At 46.1% G+C, this 22,886-nt stretch overlaps 1 pseudogene; it reads left to right on the top strand.

Annotated features, from left to right (window-relative positions):
- LOC120313607 overlaps positions 1 to 22,886 on the top strand; it is a 56,264-nt pseudogene that overhangs the window by 3,573 nt on the left and 29,805 nt on the right.

Genomic DNA, 22,886 nt, shown 5'->3' with positions numbered 1-22,886 from the left:
TGCACAGCAGAGGCGTATCTACACTTCAGACTTAGTCTTATTTGAGCAGGAAGATTAAGACAACACATCTGTGGATTCTCCATCATCATGCTGAGAAAAGGCATTCAGGTAAGACAACGCCCCTTCTTTGCAGTAACTGGCTCGTTTTTTTCTGGGCTGTACAGGAAGAATGAAACCCTACATTCAGAGCATGGGCTCTACCCATGAGCAATCGTGGCTTATGATACTTAAAGACCCCAAGCATGACAGTTGTTAATCTTGAGACAGACCAGTTTGTGGTCAGCTAACAAAATGCCTTTTCCCCCCAGAGGTTTCCTGTGCACGTCATTTTGGCCAGAGAAGGTCCCTTGTCGGCCAGACATGGAGTGGGAGAATCCCTCTTTATTTATAAACACCCTCCTCTTTATTTAGATGAAGCTGCTTGGGAGTTTCGCCACATTAGCTGTGGCAAGTGGGCAGGGAAGCCTGGAAGAGATTAGTATCTCCCTTTCAAACAATGGGAATGGAGAAAGCAGGGTTAAAAATAGCTGGATGGCAAAAAGGAAGCCCAAAGACCAACAGAAGAGAAAGGAAACATGAGTCACGTAAAAAATAATGATACAAAAGTCAGAATGTTCCATTTTTGCCCTGTTTGATCCTGTTTGAAGAAAACTTGGGCAAAGGCAGGCTGGGCAGAAATGTATTGCAACAGATATTTTCAATGGATGATCTGCTCTTTTACAGCAAAATTATTTCGGCAGGCACAACACTGATTACAGGTAGTCCTCGACTTATGACCAAAATTTCTGTTACTAAGCAAGACATTTATTAAGTGAGTTTTGACCTGTTTTAAAACCTCTCTTGCCACACTTGTTAAGGGAATCACTGCAGTGGTTGTTAGTTGTTAAGTGAATCTGGCTTCCCCACTGACTTTGCTTGAGAGTAAATTGCAAAAGGCTATCACGTGATCCTGGGACACTGCAGAAGTCCTAAAATATGAGTCAATTGCCAAACATCTGAATTTTGATCATGTGACTATTAGAAGAAAAATTAGAGCTCGTCTTCCTGCCAGGAGAACACAGAGGGGAAAAGAATGCCACTGCAGAAATAATTTCCTTTGTCTCTCCAGGTGTCCTTAAGTCTTCTTTCCACTGTGCAGCGATCGCTGGTCTGCACTTTTTTGCCACCCTGCATCGGCCTGCGTCTCTGTCTGACATGGTATAGGTCAGGGGTGGCGAACCTATGGCATACATGCCAGAGGCGGCACTCAGGGCCCTCTCTGTGGGCATGCACACATGCCGTCGCCACAGCCCCGCCTCCCCCCGTGGTCCCCTCACCAACAGCCCCTCTGGAAGAGTCACCCCTGAGTGTGGCCCACGCGGAGCAGCGCAGCCAAGGACACGGCAGCTGGGCAGTGGGGTCAAGACTGCCCTTGCATCCCATTGCAGAGTTGATGCTGTGGGGCATGGGCAGAGGGCGTGGCCGCCATGGCACTGCTGGGCCACCTAGATGATCTGTGGCAGGCCGTGAGTGGCCCTGCAGGTGGGCGGGGTGGGGTGGGGCGGGGCAGAGGCGGTTGGGGGGGCAGGGGTGGGGGCGGTTTTGAGGCACTTAGTCTCTAAAAGGTTTGCCATCACTGGTATAGGTACTCCTGCTTGAGTGGGGGGGCTGGACTAGAAGACATCCAAGGTCCCTTCCAGCTCCTATTCCAGTGGTGGCGAACCTATGGCACGTGTGCCAGAGGCGGCACTCAGAGCCCTCTCTGTGGGCACGCGCGCCATGCCCTGGAGATGGCAACTGTCCCTCTTCAACCAGCCACCCACTAACCCACCGAGGTCCCACATGGCCGGATGCATCCCAGCACCCATGTGCTCCCTGGCCTGTGTGTGCAGGGGCCGATGGTGTCAGGTAGCAGCCACCCTGGCCTCACCTTGTCCTGTGACAATGGCACTCCTGCCCTACCTTGCCTCACCCAGCAGGACGAGCCTCCTGCCCACTGCCCACCTGCCAGAGACCCCCTGGATCTCCCCCAACCCTGCCCGGCCCCCACAGGCATTCCTCCCCATGAGCAACATCAAGGTGATCATGCCCACCTTGTCCACACCCACCCAATCTGCCGTGACCACTACAGCCACGCCCATCCAGTGGCCCTGCCCACCTGGCACCCAGTGATAAATAAGTGGGTTTGGGGTTGCAGTTTGGGCACTCGGTCTCTAAAAGGTTCACCATCACTGTCCTATTCTATTCTATTCTATTCTATTCTATTCTATTCTATTCTATTCTATTCTATTCTATTCTATTCCATTCCGGAAATAGCACACCCGTTTTCTGCCACTTTCCCCCCAGCAAAGGAGCAGATAGGGCCCGCCCTGTGGGAAATGGATCCACTTCTCAAGGGCTTTGCAGAATCATTGGGGAAGGGAAGCCTGGCCTTCCTCCCCCAGCTACACCTGGTGTAGTTTTCCTGGAGCTTACATAGCATCCTCCCATACGAAGCATCCTTCCTTTCCTCCCTTCTGCGGAAAATGGGGCTGCAAGAAAGTGGTGGCAATGGAGGGCTGGCAGAGGGATAACAGGACTGGCAGCGGGAAGCAATGGGAGGCTTGCGCCCCCTGGTCATGGTGCAAACCATGGGAGAGTTGGCAAAGGAGATGGTGAGGACTGACGAAAGCCCCTCCAATAGCAGATATGGCTGTTGTGCAGCAGGGGGGGGGGACTGAGTAAGGACCATCCTCCATAACATGGCAATCCAGCTTGGGAGGGGAATGAAAGGGAAGAGGCAGGCGGGCAGCTGATGTGATCTAAGGTGCTTCAAGAAAAACCAAATGCACAAGTACAGCATAGGTGGCACCATGCTCAATAGTAGTAACTGTGAGAGGGACTTCGGAGTCCTAGTAGACAATCACCTAAATATGAGCCAGCAGTGTGCTGTAGCTGCCAAAAAGGCCCCACAGTGCTAGGGATAGAATCAAGATCATGTGAAGTATTAATACCACTTTACAAGGCCTTGGTAAGGCCACACTTGGAATAACTGCCTCCAGTTTTGGTCACTGCAATGTAAAAAAGATGTTGAGACTCTAGAAAGAGTGCAGAGAAGAGCAACAAAGATGATTAGGGGACTGGAGGCTAAAATATATAAGGAACGGTTGCTAGAATTGGGTATGTCTAGTTTAACGAAGAGAAGGACAAGGGGGGGACATGATAGCAATATTCCAGTATCTCAGGGGCTGCCACAAAGAAGAGGGAGTCAAGCTATTTTCCAAAGCGCCTGAAGGCAGGACAAGAAGCAAGGGATGGAAACTAAATCAAGGTGAGAAGCAGCCTGGAACTAAGGAGAAACTTCCTGACAGAGAAAACAATTAACCAGTGGAACAACCTGCCTCCAGAAGTGGTGAATGCTCCAACACTGGAAGTTTTTAAGAAGAGTCTGGACAGCCATTTGTCCAAAATGGTGTAGGGTTTCCTGCCTGAGCAGGGGGTTGGACTAGATGATCTCCAAGGTCCCTTCCAACTTTACTACTATTACTATCTCTATTTGGTTTCCATCGGTCCTCTCTCAAACTTTTTGGGAGGGATTTTTTTCCCCCGCCTGGAAGGAAGTTGAATGAGAACTAGGCATGTTCCAGAAAACAGATTTATCATAACCGGTCTCAACAAAAAATTAGGTATCGGTTCTACTGAAAACGGTGCAAACCAGGTGAATCCCACCACTCGATCTGATAACAGTATCCCAGTATTTGAGAGATTGCCAGAAGGAGGAAGGGATCAATTTATTCCCCAGAGCACCTGAAGGCAGGACAAGAAACAATGGATGGAAACTAATCAAGGAGAGAAGCAACTTGGAACTAAGGAGAAATTTCCTAACAGTGAGGACAATTTAACCAGTGGAACAGTTTGCCTTCAGATGTTGAGGGTGCTTCATCACTGGGAATTTTTAAAAAGAGACTGGACAGCCACTTGTCTGAAATAATATAGGGTCTCTTGCTTGAGCAGGGGGCTAGACTGGGAGACCTCCAAGGTCCCTTCCAGCTCTATTCTGATTCTAATTCTTTACCAGCGATTCTGCAGAAAACAAAAAATGTTGCAGCTCTATGGCACAATGGCGCCAATCGTATTTCAACTCTGTTATTTAGTGTTTGGACACTAGGTGGCTCCCTCTTCTTTTGAAACCCTAGTCTTGCATTTCTACTCCCAATTTTAAAAAACTGGTTTACATCCTTCTTCCTCTTCCAAGTGTATAGTTGCAGCCTCAAGCACAGAATCCACTTGTATCTCATGATGCCACCTAGATTGACAAGGCTGGACTATTTGACTTAAGTTTGCCCTGTGATAAGAAGCTTTTATGAGTGAATCCCCCCAACTGAGACGGCTCTGAATTTCAAGTGTTCAAATGAACCAATTGATGGGCTGAATGTTTTCCTGTCAACACTGTTGGAAGGCCAGTCTTGATAAAGATAGTCCTTGACTTGTGACCATAAGTGATCCCAAAATTTCTGTTGCTAAGCAAGACAGGTGATTGTAGGGCTATTTGAGGGGGGGGGAGGCAAGCAAGGGGCATTCAAACCAGCCATCTTGCCTTTAATGCGGATTTGCTGGCTAAGGCAATCCCGCCATATTGGTCTGCACACCCAAATCTCATGCAGCTCAGGACACCTTCGTATGACCTGAAACCAGCGGGACCAAGAAAATGTGGATCCTTGATCTCTGATGTGAGACAAAGGAGTTTATTGATAACTGTTCTGTCCTCACTACATGTTACCCTGTGTGCATCCTGACATGCAGCTAAACACCAATAAATCTTTCAATAAACAAATAATAAATAATAATCCTTCAATAAACCAGACCATGTGCACAGATCTTGATGCTTTATTAAAAGAATAGGATGGATGAAGCTGGGAAAAATAGAAATACGTACAGTAAGAACCCGACTACAAATAAACAGTGTTGAGTTGCTGCTGAGCATAACAACCGACAAATACAGATAAATCCAAATCTCATCAGTGATGCTGTGTGTATGGGATGTGAATTTTTGTCCTCAGAGGAACACACGTCACAGATTAGGCTGGATTTTTCCTCAGTTTATTAGTGGTTTCCATTTTCACTTTAACTGCAGGCGAGTAGAAGTAGTGTATACCTTTTTTTAATGAAAATTATCAGCACTTTTGATCAGTGACGTCATCAAAGTAAACAAACCCACGTGCTGATTAGTCAACAGGGCACGGCCCTAAAAGGAAGTGACGTGCTCAGCCCCCACCCTCCGGATGTGACGTTTTGGCCTAATCCCATCAAGATTGGCAGTCAATCCTCTGGGTACATGATTAGGTTAACCCTAGACTGATTCTATGGATGTTCAAAACCAAAAAAGAGCTATGTAAAAGTGAATAATTAGCAGAGGCCTGTGTTTTTGGGAAACAAGCCCTACTTTGGGGAAGCTGTTAACCCTAGACTAATTCTATGGACATTCAAAACCAAAAAGAGCTAAGTGAATAATTAGCAGAGGCCTGTGTTTTGGGGAAACAAGCCCTACTTTGGGGAGCTGTTTGTGTTTTTGGGAAACAAGCCCTACTTTGGGGAGCTGTGAAATAAAAAATAAAAAAGGCTTTTTTATTTCTAATCATTCTAGCCTAACGATGCTTTTAATTTTTGTGGAGTTTTAAAAATCAGTGCCTCAAAAGCTGGGGAAAAAGAATCCCCTGAATGGCAGCCAGAGCCTGCATTTAACCCCCCCCCTTTTTCTAAAAGATATTTTTTCTAAAAGGTATTTATTTCTAGGTGGCTTTAAAAGCATTTCCTCGAACGCAGGGGGAAAAACAAACAAACACAGCCCCTTTTAAAACCCACAGCTGGTTTTTACCTTTGTAAAAAATCTAAAGACACATATTTTGCCATTTGCACCCTGAATAAAATTTATTCTGCCCCCCTCCCCACTATAGCAAAAGACAAAGAATATTAACAGGAATTAAAATGCTCACAAGAGGCAAGCAGCCAACCAGGCTCACAAGAGGCAAGCAGCAAGCAGCCATGTGTGTTTCTGTCTGTCTGCTAGTAAAGAAGGGGGGGTTAGGCCTTGTTTGGGATGTGCCCGGGCATGTCATGCTCCCCGTGATCTGGGCATGCGCAATGCTCAAGGGCGTGTCATTGCAAGGGGCAGGGGAGTTTGCTCCCCGTGATCTGGGCATGCGCAATGCTCAAGGGTGTGTCATTGCAAGGGGCAGGGGAGTTTGTGTGGGCAGGCCTGAACAGCTAGCGATTTAACCCTAGCAGTCTTTTGAATATGTCAACATCTGATTCCAAAGCTGTTTTTACAACAACAGCAAAAGATAGCGGCGGACACTCTGATACAAGGCCCCAGCCAACAGAATGCAACAAAATCTGTTGCATGGGTTATGATAAAGAAAATTTTTTATTCAGACCTGTGTTGCATGATTGTAGCATGGTGTGTTGTAACTTTAACGATGAGATGCAGAGTACTTACCAGACAGCCTGTGAAATGGTGAATGATACTACATTATCTCCCAGCAATGGTAAGTAAATATGTTTTTATTTATGATAATGTAAATGATACTGGAGCGGATACACCGCTAACAGGATGTGCTTTATATTTTGCAGACTCTGAATTAGTAATACCTAGACAGCAAACAGTTCAAGACACCCCGCTTTTAGATTCCTGTGGTAATCGCCGTGGTCGGAAAGCTTCTGCAGATTTTTCTGATCTAGACTATAACAGGGATTATGAGCTATCCCAGAGACCACGCTATCTACCTTGTGAGTTAAAGAGCTGCAATTTGTGTAAAGACTGGTTTGCTTGTGACTACGGACATGATTTGTGGGGCACAGGCGGGTCAGAGTATTATAAAATAGCGTGTTATAGTCCTTTATCTTCTGATTCTGATAGTGGTGATGAGGGATATTTTTCCTCATGCACCCTCTGAATTCTGTATAACCAATAAAAGACTGTGTTAATGTCAACACTTGAACATTTGTCAGTGGTCTTTCAGTATAACAATGCATGAAAAGCTTTTAAGTCATATTTATTATACGCTGGGGTGTGTAGGGAGTTATGGAGGTGTGAATGCCCTTTTTCAGGAAGCTAGAAAACATAATAAAAACCTGACCATGAAGCAAGTCAAGACGTGGCTGTCAGGGGAAGACGCTTATACGCTTCATAAGCCTGCAAGAATTAATTTTCCTAGAAATAAAACAGTAGTGTCTGGCTTAGATCATCAATGGCAGGCTGACCTCATAGATGTCTCCAAATTTTCTAAGGAGAATCATGGAAAAAAGTACATCTTAGCAGTTATCGATGTGTTATCTAAATATGCCTGGGCCTCCCCTTTATCTGATAAATCAGGGAGGGAAGTTACATCCGCCTTCCAGAATATCTTTCAAACAGGACGTGCACCCCGAAAATTACAGACAGATGCAGGTAAAGAGTTCTTGAATATTCCACTGAAGAAACTTTTAGCACGTTACGGCATTCATCATTTTGTCACTCATAGCGAAACTAAAGCAGCCGTTATAGAGAGGTTTAATAGAACCCTAAAAAACAAACTCTGGAGATATTTCACAGCTAGAAATACCCACCGGTATGTGGACATTTTAGCAGATACTATTCAGGGGTACAATAGCGCTTACCATCGTAGCATCGGTACTGCTCCTAACACCGTAAATTTGTCTAACGAAAGGGGTGTGTGGATGAGACTTTATGGGGCAACTTTAAAAAGAAAAAGAAAGGAAAAATGTCTTAAGATGGGAGATCATGTCAGGGTATCCAGACTGAAGGGTAAGTTTGAAAAGGGCTATCAGCAAACCTATACGGATGAGATATTCATCGTCAAAGAACTGCAGACAAGGGGGGAAAGAGCGGTGTATAGATTAAATGATTACACTGGTGACCCTGTAAAGGGGACTTTTTACTTTGAGGAGCTCCAAAAGGTTCCTGCTGACCAACAGCACATATACAGAATAGAGAAAATTATCCAAAAAAGAGGGCAGGGGAGACAGAGAATTTCTAGTCAAATGGACTGGATGGCCAGAGAAGTTCAACAGTTGGGTTAAGGAGACTGAAGTACAACATCTTTGATATGGCAGAGTTTTACATCACCCTTCCCAGCAATGCGTCAGCAGCAATTTCCCCCCAAAACAGAAATTCTAATTTTACTATACAATTAGCAAGATCGTTGGATCTTCCAGGGTCATGGGAAGTAGGGCTAGCAAAGATACAGTATCCGCATAGTTGGCACACATTAACTTCTCCTGGATATTTTGAAATTGCTAATGAGAGAAAGAGATGGCATTTTTCTTTGAGAAGCGGATACTATAGTAGCATCAGACAACTGTTAGAAAATATGAACAAGCTTATATCAAGTGCCAAGGACGGCCCTAAGACAACCCTACAGTATGATGCAGTGGGTCAAAAAATTAACCTTAAAGGTGATGAACCGCATACCATTCTAGTTAGCGGAGAACTTGGACATCTGTTAAGTACGTTCCCTGGATTCAACACCTTTTGTTTACACAAACATTGTAGAGCTCCAGATAGTGGGTGACTACTATGTGCCATTACTGCGCTGTGTGCCTGTACAAGGGCAAGACAACGATTTCATCACAATAACCTATGACCATCCACATTATGTACCAGTCAGCAAACATCACATCGATACCGTTACTATAGAAATCAAAACCGACCAGGACAAAAACGTGCGTTTTTATAACGGAAAGGTGATTGTCAAGCTTCATTTTAGGCCTCAGAAAAGTGAAGGATGGTTGTAATCAAGGAGCACGGGAACCCTCAAGACTGCGTGGCTTACTACAGGGCACAAGCCGGTGGAGGCCTTCCAGGCTTCCGAGGAGCCCCCATTATGTACGGGACAGGGTTAGGGGTCTGTTCCGTGGGCTTTTTCGAAAAGCAATGTCTTTTTTGAGGCGTGGATTAGAAATCATTAAGCCGCATGTGAAATCTGCTGCCAAAAACATTGTCAGAGATGTTGCGGGGAATCTTGTATCCCAAGTTGTTGAAAGGGGGCAGGATGAATGGGGCGTTGTCTTACCTGAACGCCTTTTCTCAGCATGAGGAATGTAGATTCCATGCACGGGTTGATTTAGTCTTCTAGCCCAATCAGACCAAACAATCAAAGTTGCCACACCTCTGCAGGGTCTGACCATGCCCCAGTTTTCGAAAGGGCGAAGCGAATGATTGTGTGACGAGATGGCTCCGAACTGCTGACACTAACCTAGCTGCTAGTAATAATCAGGGAGGGGGTGGAGTCTACATTCCTCATGCTGAGAAAAGGCGTTCAGGTAAGACAACGCCCCTTCTCCAGCATGTAGAGGAATGTAGACTCCACGCATGGGACATACCAAAGCCCCTATGATCCCACGGGTGGGAAGCAGGTTGGTTAAGTGTCGGTGCTGAAATGGACCACTTGTTGTAAAACCCGACGGCGAAACGCAGCCTCCGCGGAAGCAAACTTGTCAAGTTTGTAGTGGTGAATGAATGGTGAAGGGGACGACCACGTAGCCGCCTTACAGATGTCCTCTATGGACTCCTGAGTCTGCCACGCCGCCGATGTGGAAGCGCTACGAGTAGAGTGCGCTGTCAGGCGGCTTGGGACAGGTAAAGAGGAAGCCTGGTAAGATTGAGCGATACAGGCCTTGATCCACCTGGTTATAGTAGAGGAGGAAACCTTCTGTCCCTTGGAAGTTGAGTGGAAAGAGACAAACAATGCCTCCGATTTGCGAAAGGAGGCTGTCCTCTTAATGTAATGACGTAATGCCCTACGTACATCTAGTAATGCCACTGCTTTTCTAGTGTGTGAGAAGGATTGGGACAAATGTTTGGTAGTACAATGTCCTGAGCCCGGTGAAACAGGGTATTCACCTTGGGAAAGAATGAGGGATCTAACCTCAGCACCACTCTGTCCTGATAGAAGGTACACAGGTCTTCCCTAACTGAAAGAGCAGCCAGCTCTGACACGCGTCTCGCCGATGTGATGGCTACTAGGAAAGCCACCTTGTGGGACAAAATGTGAAGAGGACAAGACCTTATAGGTTCAAAGGAAGACCTAGTGAGTGCCTGCAGAACACGAGGTAGTTCCCAAGATGGATACCTGTGTACTACCGGAGGTCTGGTGTTGGAGACACCTTTCATAAAGGATCGGACCCTGGGATGATGGGACAATGGAGTGGCATTGGCACAGGTGAACACCGTGGAAAGAGCGGCCACCTGTCTACGCAAGGTGTTGGGCGCTAAGCCTTTATCCACCCCATCCATGAGGTATTCAAGAATCACTGGAATAGTGACAGAAGAGATAGACAAACCCTTACAGGTACACCAGTCACAGAAGTTCTTCCAAGTGGCATCATAGATTCGGTTCGTCGCCGGCCATCTGGAAGCTTGGATCATAGCTATCACCCTTGAAGAGTAAGATCCGCACATCAGGAACTGGCGCTCAGATGCCAGACGGCTAGTTGTAGCCACTGTGGGTTCGGATGGCATATGGCCCCGTGTTAGAATTATCCTCTCTGGAGGGATTTGCCAAGGGGGGGGCTACGGCGAGGTTCACGAGATCCGCGAACCATGGATGCCTCGGCCAATACGGGGCCACAAGGATTAGCTCCGCCTGTTCCTGTAACAGCTTCCTGATGACAGCCGGGATCAAGGGAAGGGGTGGAAATGCATATAGAAGGTCCGCCGGCCAAGGGCTGCGGAGGACATCTGCTCCTTCCGAACCCTGGGATGGGTACCGAGATAGAAACCGGGGAAGCTGGGTGTTCTTCGGGGATGCAAACAGGTCGACTTTGGGCCGACCGAAACGGTGAGTTATCTCCCGAAAGAGATGGGGATGTAGACGCCACTCTGAATGATCTATCGTAGATCGACTCAGAAAATCTGCCTGGTCGTTTTCCACCCCTGAAATGTGTTCTGCCTTTAGGGACAACAGATTCTGTTCCGCCCATGACCCCAGACACTGGGCCTCGGACATTAGAATCCGTGATCGAGTGCCGCCCTGCCTGTTGACATGGGCCTTTGCCGCCACGTTGTCTGTCAGAACCAGCACGTGGCGGCCCGCCAACTTCTTGTGGAAATGGCGAAGTGCTAGGTGTATGGCTCTGAGCTCTAACCAATTGATATTTTTCTTGAGATCCCGTTGAGACCACCGTCCCTGGGCGAATTGAGATTGCAGATATGCCCCCCATCCAAACAGACTGGCGTCTGTGGTCAAGGTTACCCGAGTCGGTTCTCTGAACAGGGATCCTTTGGACAGTGCTGGGGACAACCACCAGATGAGGGATGTGAGTGTCTGTGGTGGGACTCGCACCCTCTGTGGAAAACATGCTACACCCCGTTTCTGGTAAGGGAGTAGAAACCACTGTAGTTGTCTCGTATGAAGCCTGGCCCAAGGCACTATGGCAATACATGAGATCAGTTTCCCTAACAGCTGTGACAGCAGGAGCAGGGTTACATGTTTCTCCTTGCACACCCTGGTGACCATCGTACGTATGCTGAGCTGACGCTCCTGAGACAGGAAAACTCGGCACTGGCTGGTGTCTATTATTGTGCCTAGGTGGAGCAAACGGTTTGTTGGGATCAGATGGCTCTTTGGGAAGTTGATCATAAATCTATGATCCTGGAGTGTCTTGATCGTCAGTGCCACATCTGAATGGGCGTTCAGTGCCGAGGACGACTGGATTAGGATATCGTCCAAGTAGCACTGAACGCGGACTGGTACCAACCTGAGCTGTGCGGCGAGAACCGCCAGGATTTTGGTGAAAACCCTTGGAGCTGATGATAGGCCGAATGGCAGGGCCCTGTACTGATAGTGATGGTTGGAATACCTGAATCTGAGGAAACGCCTGTGATTTGGATGTATGGGAACGTGCAGGTAAGCTTCTGTCAGATCTATGGATGTAAGAAAATCCCCCGGCCGAATACTGCCCAGAATAGAATGAAGTGTTTGCATCTTGAATTTTTGGTAAATTAGGTACCGATTTAGAGCCTTGAGGTCTAGGATCGCCCTCCATCCTCCTGAGGGTTTTGGTACCACGAACAGGATGGAGTAGAAACCCAGTCCCCATTGATCTGGGGGTACCCGCTCTATTGCCTCTATGCTTAACAGATGACAAATGGCCTCCTCCATGAGACCTTGTTTCACGGGATTTCTGGATAGGGGGCAGGAGATGAAGCGCCGAGATGGGAGTGTGAGGAACTCCAGAGACAGTCCGTCTCTGATAGTGGTTAGAACCCAATTGTCCATGGTGGTACTTTCCCATTTGTGGAAATATAGTGCCAGTCTTCCGCCAATGGGAGGAATCCGCCTCAAGTCACTTTGACTTTCGGAAAGGACGAGCTCCTCTGCCGCGAAGGGGCCTCTTAGCCTGGAATTGTGGCTTTGGCTTGTCTCTGTAGCCGGACCGGTCCGATGAGCGGTCCGGCCCTGCTTGAAAGGGCCGATACCCGCTCCATGTAGTTCGGTCTGAGCCAGACTTGAACGACGGACGCCGGTTGTATGGAGAAAAACGTCTGCCCGTTTTTTTGACAACATGAGCTAGTACTTTCAACTTTTCTTTGTTTTCAGTCAGGTAAGGAGTGAGAGCCTCTCCAAAAAGGCGACCCTTATGATAGGGTGCCGCAGCTACTCTCCATTTGTGCCTGGTATCGGCCTTCCAATTTTTTAGCCAGAATAACCGGCGTGCGGCCACGTTGGAAGCTATGGCCCGAGCCGAATATTTGGCCGACTGCAGAGACACATCCGCCATGTATTCCAGTGCGGCCCTTAGTTTAGTGACATCCTGGTGAACCCTTACCTCGTCTGGGGATAATCTGGCCTGTAATTCCCTGAGCCAGATTAATGTAATTCTAGCGAAAAAAGAGTTAGATGATGAGGCTCTTATAGCCCAAGCCGATGCCTGATGGGTCCTTTTGAGGGAAATCTCAGACTTCTTGTCCTCAGCCTTAAGGGCCTCCGACATATCTCCTGGGATTTTGGTGTCTGACAGTATGGGGGCAAGAGCCTCGTCTACACTCGGAACTTCGAGGACATCGTTGAGGGAAGGGACCGTATCTAAGAGCTTACGATCTAATCCCCCAAGAGCAGAGAAACTTCCAGGAGATCCCCACTGATCCTGAATGGATTTGAGAAACATAGGGGGGCAAGGTATCTGTAGGTTCTTCTTGACCGGTTCCAGAAACAGTGGGTCAGAACTCTGTCCAGAGTCCTGATCGGTCGTCTGTGGATTCACGGGTTCAATTTTTGCGGTGACATAGGCTTTTTGTAAAAGAGGATAGAAGGAATTTGGATTAAACACCCCTACCATAGGAGTGGCCTCCGCCTGAATGTCTTCCCCGTCTGACCACATGCCTTCTTCCGGAATCTGAGCAGAAAAATCTGATATCTCGTTCTCTTCAGATTGAGGTGGAGAACCGTGATCTGAAATCACATACTCCCTGGGATGCCTAGTTTCCGTGGGCGTAGGGGGGGTTAACGGTCCTTGGACCAGAATGGCCCTCCCTGAAGCCGCCATTGTCTGAACCACCACCTGTGAGATCATGGCTTGGAGCTGGACAGTAAATGAAGGATGTTCGGGGCCCCGAAGACCCGCTGCCATCAGCGTGAAAGATGCTGAAGGGATTTGGGGAGGGACGACTGTAGGAACCTCCCCCTGAGACCCACAAGACACTGAGGAAGGTCCTGGCTCAGCAGCTGGAATTGAATCTTGGACCTGTAATCTCAATTCTCGGTCAAAGAGGGACAGATGGTCCCGTTCATATCCCAGCAAGGGACCCTGGTCCAGGGTCTGCTCGGGAGACCAAGCCTGTGTAAGAGGGGAAGGTCGATGCTCCCCTGATGTGGATGCAAGAGGAGGTGAGAGGATAAGCTGCGTCTCTCCTGTCTGCTGCTGGGCTTTGGAGAATTGTCGCTCCAGCACCCCATGTCTGCTATCTGCTTGCTTGTCATCGGCCTTAGAGGTCCGTTTGACCTTGGCCTTGGCTTTTGCAGGTGTATCCAGACTGGATGGCTTGCGTTTTATATTTCCACTGGAGGTGGAAGCCTGTGAAACGGTGTTATCCGCCATATTGAAATAAACAATAGGAAATAAACAACAGGTGTTCACCAGGAGATCCCTGGATCTGGCCTGTACTGCAGTAGAAGAAAAGACAGGTTGTCACCAGGAGATCCCTGGATCAGTCCTGTTCTGCAGGAGAAGAAAGGGCAGGTTTTCACCAGGAGATCCCTGGATCGGCCCTTGGTCTGCAGGAGAAAGGAAGGCCACGGCCCACCTGGGTGGTACAGGCCTGCACGAGGGTCTGTGAGGTCCGGCCCATCGTTAAGCACGGAGTCACTACGTGATATAAGCCGCGCTACGCTCAGGGGCTGTCCTCCCCATTCAATTTTTCAGGCCCACTGTAATAGAGACAATTTGGCCGAAAAGGTATCAAATTAAAGATAAGTCTATATATGAATATAGGTATATATCTTGTTTAATTTAATTCTGTTTTATTTTAATTGATTTTGTTTTGACCCTCGTGTCTCACTTAGTGACGGCTAGGACAGTAAGTGCCGACCACTATGCAGACAGCGGAAAACAGGCAAGGCAAGCAGCCATCCAATCTGTTGGCACTGGATATTTAAAAGGTACTGGTAAGTCACAGTCTGGAATATTACCAGATAAAATGGAGTGAGAGACTCAAGGTATTTTCCCTATGTCCACTAGGCAACCTGAGATGGTGCCTATTAAGCAGCTAAATGAAGATCTAAAGGAATGTAATTAGAACTCCTATTCCCCCCCCCCCACTTAGGGAGAATCACCAAATAAGTAAGTTACTTCGTGACTGAAAAGGCTGTAATTAGGACAAAGCAGTCAATTTAATGTGTGTGATGGGCGGAGCCCAAAATGGCGGCTGGGACAATCTGATGAGAGATGAAACAAGCTGAGAGAAAAAATCCTCTCCTGCAAGTAATCTGGTAATCAGCTCTTTTAGTCAAGCAGTTCACCTGCTGTTTTTTTGGGGGGAGGGGGGGTAATTTACAGCTGACAATCAACAGTAACAAGGAAGTACTTGAGTAGTGTGAGGATCGAGCCTTCTAGAGGCTCAAAATGGCGCCCGCAGGTTGTTTGAATTGGTAACTAACCTAAGAAGGTGATTTCAGTTTTCAGCTGAAAATTAATACTTTAGCTTCGCATTCACAGCGAAGATCTTGGGAGGGGGTGGGGGAGGTGGATTGTAATGAGGAGGCAGCAATCTATGATCAGCTGTCTGCCTCTGAAAACTCACAGAGAAGGGAATTGATTAAGAGAGAAGAAATGGTGCAGGACTGAGCTCAGAGCTGAACCAATCCCCCCCCCCCAAGAAGGAAAAAAAGGATAGAGAAACCACGAATGGCAATAACTACCTTTCTGAATCTAAATTAGGAGCCAAATTCTCATGTGTCTTCAGGGCTGAGACCAAACGAAAACTGGGGCATGGTCAGACCCTGCAGAGACGTGGCAACTTTGATTGTTTGGTCTGATTGGGCTAGAAGACTAAATCAACCCGTGCGTGGAGTCTACATTCCTCTACATACTGGAGAACAGGGTTGTTCATAGCCAGGAAGAATTATGCATCGGGCCCGCCTATTCCGTTTAAAAAGAGAAGACTTGTGAAAAAGGCCCGTCATACCAAGAGGAGACATGCGCAGAAGAGGAAGCTCTGTGACAAGGAAGACATATTCTAATACAATATGTCATTTATTCATTCTGCTTCAGAGGAATGTGTTAAATCAGAACTGGATCTTTTTCAACTGGCGCCAGTATTGAAAACAGTACCTATGTCGAGATCCCTCCTTTATCAGCGCTAACACCCAATGCTCCCCTGGAATTTTTTATCACGGGGCATGGTGAGCATTACATGGATTTAAACAACACCCTGCTGTATGTGAGTTGCAAGATTGTAAAGGAGGATGGGACGGATATTGATGATGGGGCAAGGGTGGGCCTGACCAACTACCCTATAGCATCACTATTTAACCAGCTGGATGTTACTTTGGGAGATCGGCTCATTACACAGAGCCATCATTGCTATTCTTATTGGGCCATGATTGAACTGATTCTGAACTTTGGTAGTGATGCACTGGGTACACAATTTACACCTGGGGTTTTTTACAAAGATGACTCAGAACTCATGGAGAGTACTCTACTGACAGCTGCTGGGAACTCCGGTTTCAAAGCGAGAGCAAGACACATGGCCGGTAGTCGTAAATGGGATTTGCTAGGGCCTCTGCATAGCGATCTGTTTTTTCAAGACAGACTGCTGATTAATGGCGTTGATGTGAAAGTCAAACTCACAAGAAGCAGAAATGAATTTTGTGTGATGAAGGACGGCAATGAGAATTATAAAGTGCAACTCCTGGCAGCTTCTCTCTTTGTAAAACGTGTAAAAATAGCCCCGGGAGTGCACCTTGGCCATGCAGAAGCTTTGCTCACCTCCAATGCCAAATACCCCATTGATCGAGTGGGGATGAAGGTTTACAGCATTCCTGCAGGGAGCCTTGTGTGTAATCAGGAAAATCTATTTCTGGGGCAGCTACCTAAACAATTAGTGATTGGGTTTGTGGACAATGCATCTTTTAGTGGGGATTATGAAAGAAACCCGTTCAATTTTCAACACTGCAATGTCAATTTTTGCGCCCTGTATTGTGATGGCGAGCAGATCCCTGCAAAGCCTCTTCAGCCTGATTATGAACACGGTCTTTTTGTGAGAGAGTACATGCAGAGGGTGCAAGCCACAGGCAAAGGCATGAAAGACAGGCCACTGATAATCAGCCGGGAAGAGTTTAACTGAGGGTATACTTCGTATTGTTTTGACTTGAGTCCTGATCAGGGATGCTCTGAGCACTATTCTTTGATCAAGAATGGTAACCTCAGAGCCAAAATTAGATTTGCACAACCCCTCCCCAACACCGTCAACATGATTCTCTATGCAATTTTTGAAAACCTTATTGAAATAAGTCACACAAGGAATGTGCTTTTTGATTATATGTGAGTATGGTATGGACACACTGTAGCTCCTCCAATTGTTCTCTGGAAATACTGCCTTTCTAGGGGTCTACCCTTGTGATCTGCTACCCCAGAGACATATCTCCAAAAGACCTTTTGGATTAATTGTAAATACTCACCCTCACACTCTGCCTGGTGAACAGTGGCTGGCCCTCTACTTCCCATCTCCTGGATATGGTGAATTTTTTGATTCTTATGGGAGACCGCCGGATAGCCCTGACGTTCCTGGCTCTATAGTGATGTTTTTAGAGCAGCAAGCTGAGAAGTACACATTTCACCAACGTCAACTGCAACACCCCAGCGCTGTGACCTGCGGGCAACACTGTGCGTTTTTTCTACTGAATCGGACTAAAGGAGTGGACTATGAAAATATTTTGAAGATGTACTCCAATGCCGATATTAAAAATGATCAAATGGTAAAGCTATTTGTAAAAACTATAAAGGTGGGAAGGGGGCTTGGAACCTGTAACCGTCACCAATGCATGCAGACATGCATGCCTTATTGTAAAATAAAGAAAAAGACTTAAACGTTTTTACTTGTTTCACTGTGTTTTTATTCATTTTACAAATTGAGCCAGTCACCAAACTTGAACCTACTTCTAGGATTTAATGTCCAAGGGCTAGAGGGGGTACCGGTAATCAGAGGCTTCTGAGATCCAAAAGGGGGTGTCATAACAGAGACGGGGTTAGTAGCAGCTTCATCCTTAACAACCAGAGAATCTTTCAACTTTTCTATTTGCTCTTTAACAGTTGTAGATCCCAACACAGAGGTTGGAACATTCACCTCAGCCATAGCATTCATAAAGTCATCCCAGCCTTTAGGTTTCCGCTTCTCAGTAGGAGCTCAGTGTTGTGAGGCTCCCTTTACCAAGTCTAAAATATTAGTACCAGGAATAGGGACCCCTTTGTATAAAAAGGTACCACGATCATCCCAGGTTGAGACGTCCTGATGCTGCTTCCTTTTGTTTAGTAAAAGTTCTGCATTTTTCCTGTAACGGGTGCTCACACCCCTTAGGATCTCATCCATCTCTGTGTCCTGCGGAGATGGCTGTGGCGGCTGTTCTGGTAAAGTTGGAAGTGGTCGAGGCTCTTCCGGTGGATAAATGAGATTCAGTCTGTCCTTTTCAGATTCATTTTGCCTGATCAGTCTTAGATACCTCTGCAGTGCAGAATTGTAGAGCTTAATCTTGTCATCCTCAGACAAATCAGCTCTCTGAAGAATGGTACACATCTCATCATCCAACCGGTTAGTGGCTATAGCCCCCATAGTAGGTGGCTTACCTTGTAGTTCAGTGATTCTCAACCTTTCTAATGCCGTGACCCCATAATACAGTTCCCCATGTTGTGGTGACCCCCAAGTGGGTGTGGCCACCAATAAGAGGGAGTAGGACAGCTAGGGAAAAGGGAAAAAAATGGTGGACAGCATGGTTTGGTGACCCCCGTGAAATGGTCATTCGACCCCAAATGGGATCCCGACCCACAGGTTGAGAACCACTGCTGTAGTTGCTCCATCTGATGACGCGACACCAAGTACATTTTCTCGGCATGATCCATGGTTTATCCAGCTAATAGGCTAGTCAACAGCGGAATAGCTGTCCCTAGTAAGGGCCCGATAAAACCACCCGACTGAAGTATGATCTTCTTCTTCTTTTTGAGTGAGACTTTTCTATCACTCAACTTTTTAATGACACCTTTCTTTCTCTTTAGAGACCGGAATTGTGAAGGTTTCAGAGGAAGGTTTCCTTTTAGGGTGTTCAGAGCTATTTCTGCTATTGCCCCCACCAGGTCATTGTTAGCATTGCATAAGATGGCTTTTCTCTGTCTTCATCCAGCCTTTACTAAGATTTTTAAAAGTCCCCAATTTCTACGTACCCTCTCTGACATCTTAAATGAACTAGCGCTAGGGTAACTGAGCTACTGCTTTTTACACTTCTTTTTCATTGTGTAAACAGTAGGCCAATCAGGCGGGAAGAGGCCTGTTCTCAACCTGTAGGATTCTGGAGTGGTGGCTGCCAAATCTACCAAAAGGTACCCATGTGGTTTGCGAGTGGCATCTTGGAATACTTCTAAAAAATACTTTGTGTTAGTGGGGTACATTTGCTTGGCCAGTGTGACAATTTGCATCTGATCACGGGGGCTGCTGAACAAAACCAAATATTTGGAATTCAGAGCTATTGTTCTCATTTTCTTACCTTGAAAGAACAGGTTTTGTAGTATGAGAATAATGCTCAGGTTTCTGTGATGGACGTACTGTGTAAAAGCCTTCTCTATTTGATCGCTGTCACCGGCCGATGCCATGAGATCATCTATCACAGCTAGAGTGATTTGATTTGGCGGAAACAAATCATCATCTTCAAAAGAAGACGGAAGCCCCTCCATAAACTTAATATAAGGAATTTTATTAAGCAGTTCTTTGTACAGAGGTTGCCAACAACTATAAAACCATACAATATTTTGAGGCATTTGAGACAACACAACATCACCATGTTCTAACATTTGTTTGATAAAAAAAGATTTGCCAGAATTGGACGGGCCACTTATAATACAGGAGAAAGGGTGTACAAATTGTGCAATGTTTTCCGCCATCCTTAATAATCGTAAGGCAGCGTACAGTAATCCTCACTCTTTAATAACCTTTTATTATACACTACTTTTAGAGTTTTTCAGAGGACCTGCGTTTCTAGGGTCCAATTTTTCTTAACCCTAACAATCCCCAACTGCTCTACCCCGATCTCCTTTTTTCTCTCTGCACCAGACACACAATAATCATCTACCAAATCTTTCAAGCTGTCAAAATTAACCTTGTTGCTATTACCACAGTTTAGCGTGATCCCCTTCACTTTTAGCACCGTTTCCCCATTGGACAAAGCATAAGCATACGTTTTGGGACCGGCCGCAACAAACTCTGTTATCATAGTGTTTGGTGGAATCTCACTTGTCAGCTGTCCTAAATAATTACCCAAAGGAGGTGTCCATGCCCCCTCTCTACTTACAAAAATGACTGAATCAGTGTCATAGTACAGGCACCTATCGCCCAGTCCATCCGGTAGTCTGTATAATTCCAGCCGGGCATAAGCAGTAGTAAAGCTGGCGATAAATACATTAGTGCATGTCGATTTGGTGGGGTGGTTCTTGGCTGTTTTCCATGTCACAACGGCTGTCTCTGTATCCACAAACTCACACGAGGAAACACCATAATAGGGCACAAAAAGGTATTTGAATAAATCCTCAGGGTTTGTCACCACGGATATGGTCAGGTGATTGGTGCTCTGACCAAACTTGCCCCACAGCGAATTTAAAAACAGCTTGGCAATCTATCTTTTAGCAGGATTTATTTCAATGTGGTCACGTCGTAAGTGGACACCTTCCATCTTTTCATAATCCTGAATATATTGCTCTTCATCCTGTTCTGTTTTGCACCAGTCAGGGTAACCACTGGCCTCCTGTTTCTGTCTGAGATGCGTGTTCATATAACCTGAAAATAGCTCATTTGATGTTCTTTCAAAATACCAGATCTCATAGATTTCAACAATTCTGTAACCTTTTTCTAAAGCTACATTCAATTCAATGGTACACCATGTCCCAGTCAGAGCTCTTTCCTCATCACTGTGTTTACAGGGGGTGGTTTGCAGTTTTTCTGTGCAGGTTGCGCACAAACTAAACATTAATTTGCCCCCTGATTTGTGGGGTAGGATTGGGAAATAGAGATTCCTTGGTGGGTACACTTTGACTTTGGCCAACCCAAAATATTGCTTTATGTCCCCAAAGTTTTGGTAGATGATTTGCGGATGGCCAATTGGGTACTCCTTGGTCTTATTCACAAACGGGTACAAACTGGTGAAATCATAGTATAAGATTTGTTCACCGGGTTTTGGTTTGTAGTACAGGCATGTAGCATTTGTTCTACCACCAAAAAAAGCATCTCGAGGATTCAAAGGAGTTGGGAGCTTATTCTCAACTAGAAACTGCTTCAAAGAGGTGTCATCCTCCACCATGGCCCTCCATTCATGTTCCCAGATGCAGCGCACAGCATACCCCTGGCCCCTGAGGTACTCTTCTTTAATCTTAGTACGGTTGTGCAGGCCTCCATATGTTGAATCAAGTAATTTGTTGAAGTCTTTTTCAGAGTAGCAGACAGGGCACCCATGAAAAAAACACCCGTGAAATTCAAAAGCTGTGGGAGTTCCATTTATGACAGCAAAACCATCCAAAAAATATTTGCCTACTTGCTTTTCACCCCCCTTCAGAGCATGCTGGATATTGAGATTCTCAGTGTGCTCTATATGCAACAACCATTGAATCGCTGGAGCTGAATACCTTTTCTGTGTCTTGTGATAATTGTCCAAAGGAGCTAATGCAATGGTATAGCTCTTCAAATACATGAACCGGTACTGGGCCATACAGACAGATGCCAATGTGATATGTTGGAAGGGGTCAATGCATCGAATCGCTATCTCCTCAACAATATCCCCCCCGACCCCCCTGAAACACTCTCGCTCAGTCATTTCCATCACCTGTTCCCTAAAACGAATACAGGCCTCTCTTAATATATCTACATCTTGTCTGCAATAGTAAGCCAGAGCCTTCTTTAGTTTAAACACAGTACCTGTATTAGCAGAGTGCCATTTCATGAATTCTTCTCTCTCCCCGGGCATCATGGTTTCAGGGCTGTAATACTTGGTTTCAGGGAGTGGTCCCACGTAGTCTTGATTGGCCATTGTATTGAACAAGTGGGAGAAATATCCTTTGCTGCCTTGAAACCCCATAGCTTTGGGTAATTTGCTTAATTTAAGGGGCAAAAATGAGAGGCTATCAATAAACCAGATCTTATAATCTGGCAGGGTGATACACAAAAGTTTCCCCCCTTGACTTATAAGCTGAACCCTAACCTTTTCACGGATCAACTGCTTCAGTACTAGGTACCCGTCATAACCTTTGGAGTTGTGAGCGATAAAAGTACATCCTTTAAACTTATGATTTATAAAATTCTTTACAAACTGCTCCAGGCATCTAACACCATAACAATCCCACCTCACAACATCTTTATCATCCTCATCCTTCAACATATCCCTGGCGCAGGCATAATTAGGTATATGGATGCCTGTCTCTTGACAGCATTCAAAATCATAAATAATATATCTTTTGCCAATTTGCGGCCGGTCCAACGAATTTAGAAAGCATAAATGCCCTTCCAAACTTTCAACCTTCTCAGAGCACTGTCCACACTTGGTTTCCTTGCACTTTTTGTGGGGGCTAAAGACGTAAACCCCACACGTTTCACAATATTCTTTATTCTTACAGTCAACTTTTCCCTCCATAGCAAGCTGTGTGTGTCTTTCAAGACACACCTTAGACCGGCAAAACTCTTTGCACCTACAGCAGCGCACCTTCTCCTCCACCACCTGCTGGCATTCTTGGTTGAGACAGGCTCTGCAGATATATTGACAGCCATGACTAAATTTGTGGTGGTAGGGTGTGTGGCAGAATTTACAGAAATAGCGTTCACCCAGGAAGCCCTTGATATTTTTGATGCCATAATAATGCTTGTCGTGTAACAATATAAACACTATTTTTTCTTGCTGGGGGCTACCTGTGACAAAAAACCGCCAACCGTCCTGCATATAAAACAAGATCTTTATAGTGACCCTTAAAGCTTCTTCAAAGAGGTGTATCTGAGAAAAGTCAATTCTGTTTTCTGTGGAAACACCCAGTCTATTGTGAAGTTCCCTGGCGCTGGTAATAATTTCTTGATTTCTAACATCCCCGCCAATCAGCTAGAGCAAACAGCTAGCAAAACACAGAAATTCACCTCCCACATTGAAATCTACTAGGTGCTGTCTTTTTTTCTCCAGCACTCTGGTGAGCAGCAC

The sequence above is a fragment of the Crotalus tigris genome, unplaced genomic scaffold (assembly GCF_016545835.1).
Source record: "Crotalus tigris isolate CLP2741 ecotype Arizona unplaced genomic scaffold, ASM1654583v1 scf7180000018733.473104, whole genome shotgun sequence".
NCBI lineage: Eukaryota > Metazoa > Chordata > Lepidosauria > Squamata > Viperidae > Crotalus > Crotalus tigris.
This window is presented reverse-complemented; position numbering and strand designations above follow the sequence as displayed.